This window comes from Chelonoidis abingdonii, chromosome 9 (genome assembly GCF_003597395.2).
Source record: "Chelonoidis abingdonii isolate Lonesome George chromosome 9, CheloAbing_2.0, whole genome shotgun sequence".
NCBI classification, from domain to species: domain Eukaryota; kingdom Metazoa; phylum Chordata; order Testudines; family Testudinidae; genus Chelonoidis; species Chelonoidis abingdonii.
Genome location: NC_133777.1, coordinates 5621888 through 5629669, shown reverse-complemented (window position 1 = coordinate 5629669; position 7782 = coordinate 5621888).

Below are 7782 nucleotides of genomic sequence, written 5' to 3'. Positions count from 1 at the left end.
TTAATGGCTACAGGGTTTCAAATTAATAATGTTTTCATCCTGAGAATGGGAAAACTTCCACTGACTTCACTGGGAGCAGGCTCTCAGAAGTTCATAATAGACCAAAGAAGGAAGCAGTTTACCTGTCTCTCAAAAATGTTCAACATTTTGGAATTTTTTCCCATCCTGAACTGGATCCAAAAGTCAATTCCAAAAATTTTTGGAAACCAAAACGAACAAAAATTGTCTGGTTCAGGACAATTGATACGTTTCATTTTGATAGCCTCAAAGGGTTTTGTTGTCAACTAATTTTTTTAAAAAAGTTGTACTCTAACTACCTCACATTTCAAAAAAGAACATTCTTTCAATCCAGAAAACAAAGATTTTTTATTTCAACAATTCTGAAACTATTGTTACAAATTTTTTTGAGTCCAGAAATTTGTCCAAACCAACCATTGAAAAGTTTTGATTTGACAACTTGGCATTTTTCCACCAAAAAACGTTTTCCTGGAAAAATTCTCACCATTCTAGTTAACAATTCTTCAATACAATGTTAACGCCCAAGTGTAGAGGCAACATAAAAACTGGAGTAGAGCAACAGAGCAACAATCAAGTCAGAATAGCAGCAGTGGCTAGAGCTCAGCTGATTCTTCCAAAGGACCTCATAGTTATCCTCTGCTGACCACATTTGTTAAAAATCAAGTATGAATAGACATCTCCAATGACCTATCTACCAAGCAGAGTTGGCAGCTTGGTTTGCACCACACACCTTGCAAAAGGGCAATCCTTCTACCCAACGCCAGGATATTTGATCATCCAACAGAACAGCTGACTTTTTATTTCATTTGCAAAGCTGTTTAAACTGATAAGAGAGGGAGCCCCACCTCCCCGCCCCGAAAGGACAAAACCCACAGATGAAGCCATTTTATAAGCCACCTGCCGCTGAACAACTATGATCAGTGTGCTTTTGCCTCCTGCACTGCTTTCATCCACCCTCTGGGGCTGATTGTTCCAGATGACAGAAAAAACTGTGTGTGTATGAGAAAGAGAGATGGCCAGATATTTTCAGACAGACCCAGCTTGATTGTTTCAAGATGCAGGTTATACGACAATGGAATGTCCTAGATTTCCAAGACATATTTGCAGTCTCCTAGACCGAAAAAAGAAAACCCCAGGTGTGATTTCTCTCACTTTCCATCAACGCAGACTGACAAATGAATAAAATGCGTGGTGGATCGGAGAGCTGCAGGAAGCTATAACAAACCTAGATTACCATGGGACTGAACGCTAGGTTCACTTTTCCCCTTCACTTTTAAATCCTTCTGCATCTATAATTTCAAGAACGATATCGGAGAGTCACTTTTGCTAACAGGAAAATGCAGATTCTTTTCCCAAATGCTTAGCAGTACAAAGCAGCCAGAAGAGGACTTTGCATCTGTGTTTGCAGCTGTTTTTCAGTCAGTGATTTTGAAGGGCTTTAAGCAAGGCACAGAAAAGTGAGAAAAGGTCCATCCATGAGCAACACTGGACCAGACCCTCTGCTATTATAAATGGAGCGACCTCAATTTCTTCCAGCTGGGAGATCTGATCCAACATTTCTAGCTGGAAACTGCAAAATATATTCACTTAGCTTATATTTTTGGTTAGGAAAGATGTAAAAAAAAAATCCATAACCTACATCGAGGCACATAAGGTGGTGTCCAATTCCAGGAAGAAAAGATCAACAATGTTGATAGTGCCAGCAATAAAGGCTCTGTCATGGGAAGAACCATTCTAGTAACCAAGTATATTCACAGCTGAGTGCCAAGCACTGTTCTGTCAGAATAATGATGGCCACGTGCATTCAGATACAATGACCACTATTTTAGCTCATCCCTAGCACAGCTTCCTATCCAGCGTCATCAGGGATTGTATCCCCATGAACTGTACTAGCCCATACATTTGTCTAGGCTGCTCCTCTCTCATCGGTATCACAGTTGCTTAGGGCAGTTGTAACATTCTTTCTGTTCATGCTGGCTGTGCAGACACTTGCACTAGGTCGAAAAATTGCTACCAGTGGGGAAAGCAGGAGTGGAAATAATCAGGGTGATGCTTCGCAGGGGGTCTAAGGGTAACCAAGGGAAAGTGCAGCTGCTACTGAGGAAGGCTCTCTTTTGGAGCAGCTGGTAGGTTTGCTGACCAGGATAGCCCTTCCCTAGTGCAGCCATGGATTGGGATGACTGCTGAAATCCATGCTAGTTCTTGGCAGTTGTGCCAGCTTCTTAATTTACATGGTAACTCCCAAGGGTTCCCCGTAGTAAATCCCCTGTAACTATATAGCGAGTATACAATCCTGCAAATCACTTGATACTTACAACGTGCCGGGTCTAAAAATAACAGCCATGTCGCCTGCACTCACATTTGGGAGACAGAAATAGCAATGCATTCAATGCAATGACTGGACGGTGCTTGCCGTATCATTAAGAGGTTAGATGCAAAGTTCAGTGTTTCCCCTACATACTTGGTGAGCCGTATCCTAAAGCGTTACCAAGGAAACAGCGCTGAAGCGTTAAAAATAATGCCTGCCAGCTGCCAAATTGGAAAGGATAACCTGTGCGCGCATTAGAAGTTAGGTGGAGCAAGTAATTAACATGCTAGCCTCTCCTGGAAACCTGCGTACAAATCCAGCATTAAATGACAAGTGAAAAGTTTTCAGGTGAGTCTTATGCTAGTCTTGAGTGGCTATTTGTTCGCATCACAAGATGACTACATGGACTGTCAATTTCTGTTCAGGAGAGGTATCACCGGTGTTGCCAATCAAGACTTAGGGTGCACTGTAAGAAAATGCCTGTCCTGTTATCTTCCTTCTTGGCTCTTATTTATTTAATACTCAGAACAGTAATACACGGTGGGCTTGTTCCTGCATTTAGATCGTGCGAGATTAGCTACTGATGCCAAGAGGAGAAAACGAAGCCTTCCGTGAGCAGGGCTCATATAGCAGGCCAGTTTTTAAGGGGCTGCCTCTCCATCTCCCATCTAGTTTATTTTTAATTCATAAAAGGGAACTGAGTCCCTCCCCCTATTTCTGCACATTGTCTACTCCAGTCCTACAGCAGACCCACATCGAAAAGAGAAGACAAATACAAATTTGTAGCCTCAGATCTTTCAATGAACATCTCAAACTCCTCGTGGCTTTCTCCCTTCGTCAGCTGCATTTCCCCACCTAAGTTCTTTAGTCAATAGATTCTCATTCTAAGCTACTGCAACATAAAAAGGTCTTTCTGCCGTTTTTTTTGGTCCTTCCAGGGATTTCGCCTCTGAATGATTTTACAACCATCCTGCCCAGCTGTATTATTAAAAAATTTTCAGTGCTGGCAAAAGTCTGGCTGATAAGCACCATAGAGGGCCTGCACGTGTGTATATGTCGAACTCTCATATTAATTTATTGAGCTCTACATTTACAGGTGAATTTAACAATAAACCCACACAGATCTTTCAGTTCATATTCCAAAGCAGCTTTTTCCAGCACACTTTATAAAGGCTGGGATTGGATTAAAATGCTGCATTTCGAGTTCTCTTTATGAGTGCATTTAGTGCTCACGGAAGATGCTGAATTGACTGTCTTGAAGCCTATTATCCACAGAATAAGTACCCAGGGAGCAAATACGCAGGCCTCTCCCACAGACTTCAGCACACCACTGCCTCACCTCAGTCAGAAGGACCATTTGTGAACGTGGAGAGGGAAATTCAGTTTCTATGGCCAACACTGTCTCTAATCTCTACTAAATAACCACAAGAGTGCTCAGTAAGAAGGGTGTGTGTGTGCTTTAGACACTTGTCTGCTAGAAGTGGCCTGAAGCCACCAACTCTTTTCACACAGGCTACTGAAGAACTATCAAATGGTAACGTTTGCTAGCTACAAAGGTGGGTTGAATTGAAGCATGTGAACTTAACATGAAGGGCTTTACATCCTGGCTCGATTGCTAATCCCTTTGTCCATCCAAAGCTCCCCCCGACCCCCGCCTGATTGCACTCTGGGAGGAAACATAGCCCCTTCTCAGCTTGCTGTCCTATTAATTAACTTTTCCCAAAATAAAAGTGTGTCAATGGGGTTGAGGTCAGTAAAGTGGAGCGTATGTTACTAAAGGGAGAATTTGGTCCAGTACATCCCATTTCAGCTGCTACAACCAGAAACACACTGGACTATGCCTCAAAGTGAGTGAGTGAAATAGGCTGGAACATCCATATCTGTCTGTGATCACAGAGCTGCAGTGCAAGCCTATCATTCCGGATGGCATATTTTACAGCAGACTAAACTCTCCATACCAGAGGGCTGTCTGGAACTCACACCCGGCTCCTATTAATGTTAACGGTCAAAAACTTCCCTGGGCAAAGAGATAGGAACTACCCACCCCTGTCATATCTTTCTCCATTCCTAGCTATCATTTGTTGCCAGTACTCATTGGCTGTGAGAAAGAAATAGAAAGCACTTGCTTATTTTACATCCCTTACATTCCTCTCCTCAGACAGGGCTTCACAAGAGAGATCCTTGTATCTATTAACAGACAGTGCAGCCTGATTCAACCCCCCACTGGAGTTCATGAGAGTCTTTCCATGGTTTGGAATGGGAGATGGATCCGTTCAGCCTACAACAGAGTGCTGGGCTTCATTCTGAATGTCACCGCAACCCACACTAAGGCCCTTTCTGTGGCATTTGGCTTGAGGAATCCTCCCTAGGGGGCTGGGAGTGGCTGGGCACCAGCCCCTCTTGAGAAGTCTTGCCTCATTTTTTGCATTGTGCGCATGGATTCTGTTCCAGGAAATTGAAGGTCAAATAGTCTCTCCTCCACACCCCTCAGCCTCTTCACAGCAGAGATGCACTGTGGTAGGTACTGTAGTTTACCCTCACAGGGCACGATTTTTCCAAGAAGAATGGCGTCCATACTGCTTTTGCACACCACCAGCTATTCACTTCCCAGCCTGCCCACCCCAGGGAGATGCAAACCATCAGATCACTCCACACCCATCAAATGGTTAAAGAAGCTATATTGCTTTAGGAATGACTATCATTCATAGGGTGGCCAGGTGCCCGGTTTTCCACTGGAAAGTCAGGTCGAAAAGGGGACCTGACAGTGTCCCGTCAGATCTACTGACCGGACCCCCAATGTCCGGTTACTGTGGACAGGGGAGGTGCCAGGTCATCACCTGCAATAGCCCCTACTCAGCCAGGGCGTCTCCTACCACTGCCTGGTGGCTGCAGCTCCCCACCCTAGCTCTGCAGGAAAGTCCCTCCTGACCTGGGCGGGAGGGGAAAAGCAGTGAGTGATAGGAGGGATGGGAGAAGAGGAGTGGATGGAGGGGCGGGACCTCGGGGGAAGAGGCGGGGCAGGGGAGGTTCCGGCACTCCTGCTGGTTTTTAAACATTACCACGTTGACAACTCTAATCATTCAGCATTCGTTCCTGATCATAAATACCTGACAAATCCATATGATAGCCAGAAACAAGACAAAATAGCAGTTAAACAGTCAAGTCTATCGAACAAGGGAAAGCAAGTGTCGGAGAGTTGGTCTGCGTTCAGACTGACCCCAGCGATCTTGTATTGGCTTTCCTTGTACTGCAGCCACATTGACACTTTTCTTTTGGCTGAAAAGAGTACCTGTCTGAGGCACTTTCTGCTCCTGACAACTTTCCCTTATGTGAGATAAAAATGATGTTTTCTTTGATTTGTGTCTTCAGACGGACACACTTTTTTACTTCTATCAAGAGGAGGAGGAAGAAAAAAACAGTCCTGATATTATAGCCCTTATCTCTGTAACAAGGGTCAGTGATTCTTTATACTTGATGACTGACATGGCTTTTCCTTAAAGGCTGAAGGAGATATAATTTCATTTTGCTAAACAAGCCCAGAACAGCTTTGCAGTTATCTCGGTGTGTGACACTCAGAATGTGAATTTGCTCGATGGCAGAAGACAGGCAGCAGTAAAGGAGAAATGATTTAGCCATAGTTTTCCCCTTTGAAATGTCACCCTAAGATAACTCAGAGCAGGTGCAGGGTATAGAGTCACTTTATGAGTCTGCATTTCATCTGGAGTTGCTGTAGTGGGCAATAACCTTAAATTATGTGTATATATATATATATATATATATATAAAATAATACGTATATCTATCTCAATCGTAGAATGAAGTTCTTCTGGCTGTCTTAAGTTTATGAAATAGTTCACATATTTCTATTTTGTCTCCTTATCTTTCCCCTTTCCTGGTACAACAAGTCCACTCTTGGATGGCACAGATCACAGATCACATTACAGGGATGGTCAGAAATTTTCCAGTGAAACTTTCCCTCTTCTCCCCCCTACAGAAAATTTAGTGGATTTTCCACTGAACAAAAAATGCTTTCAGGAAATGTTTGCTTTTCTCTCCCTCTCTCTCTCTCTCTCTCTCTCACACACACACAAAATGAAAAAATCAGCAGTTTTTGCTGAAAATTTTGGGGGATTAGTGTTTCAATGAAAAGTCAATGTTTTCTACTAATAATATCAATAGATTTTGTTTTTCATTTTAATTTACATTCTTAATGGATAAAAAAATTTCAACTAGCAGTAGTCCATTTAAAGAATGCCTGTTCAGCAGCTGTCCTGTTCAGAGATTCCCAGGAACACACTATACTGGCAGAGATATTTCCCCTCTATTTCATGAAAAAATATGCACTGTACAAAACAATTGTGTATTGGGAAAAATAACTCTATTAGAGCAAGTGCAGCTCATTTAGCAGTCCTCCTGGAGCTTGGGAAATGGATTCAGTGGGTTATATCTGTCATGCTGGTAAGTCACAGTGAAGAAGTTTGCAGTCAATACAAGATGTGCACTTAAGTGGACTAGATGCCCCATTTATCCATTGTTTAGGGTCACTGAGCCATATCTCACTGAATCTGTCGCCCCCCCGCCCAGCTGTGCATATTAAATGAAATCTGATTTATCACAATCTGGATAAACAGAAAGACTGCTAGTTTAATTCTCTATCATGGAAAGCAACGATGAAAGATTCATCTATATTTGCACCCAACACATTATGTTTCACCCCTTGGGCATGGATAGTAAAAGAAATGCGTCCTGTATCCCACATACACAGAGAAAAGAGCAAGTTCCTTAACACATGTCATGGCTGGATAAAATTGAGACAAACCTATAACATGGTTCACGGACAGTTAACTGCACAATTCCCAGCCTTGTAACCAAGAAATGTGGGAACATTGTAACTCCCTGCCAATGACACAAGCCATTTACTCCCCCAACTCAACACAGAAAAGTGAGGCAACAAATAGCTCTTGCAGTAATCAACAAAAGGCTACATTTGTGAAAAGTACAGAAAATGGCAACACAGTCATCAGATGGTGCTCTCTTTATACACACATACACTCTCTCTCTCACTCTCATTTTCTGTAAATATAAGCACTCAGCAGACTAGAGCTCCTAATTTAAGGCAAACAGTTTATTCACTACGTTTAGCTTCTCTTTCTGGTTTCAGAACATGCCACAAATGAATCGCAATTTTCCCAAATTCATTTGTTCTTTGAATTTACTCAAATATTTTTTCAGGGTTTTCTTTTTTAAACCCTATGGGTGAATTGTAAACGATTGAGTGTGAGTATTCGATACTCTATGTAAGAAACACAGGCTGCACTGGTCAGCTGTGACTGGTCACACAAGGCAAGTGGTATTGTGTCTGGTCTCCGGATGGATGAGCACAGTTCTTTTAAAGCCAGAGAAGGATTAGAAGCACAGGACACTGGGATTTGAAATTTTCCAGGGAGAGGGGGAACA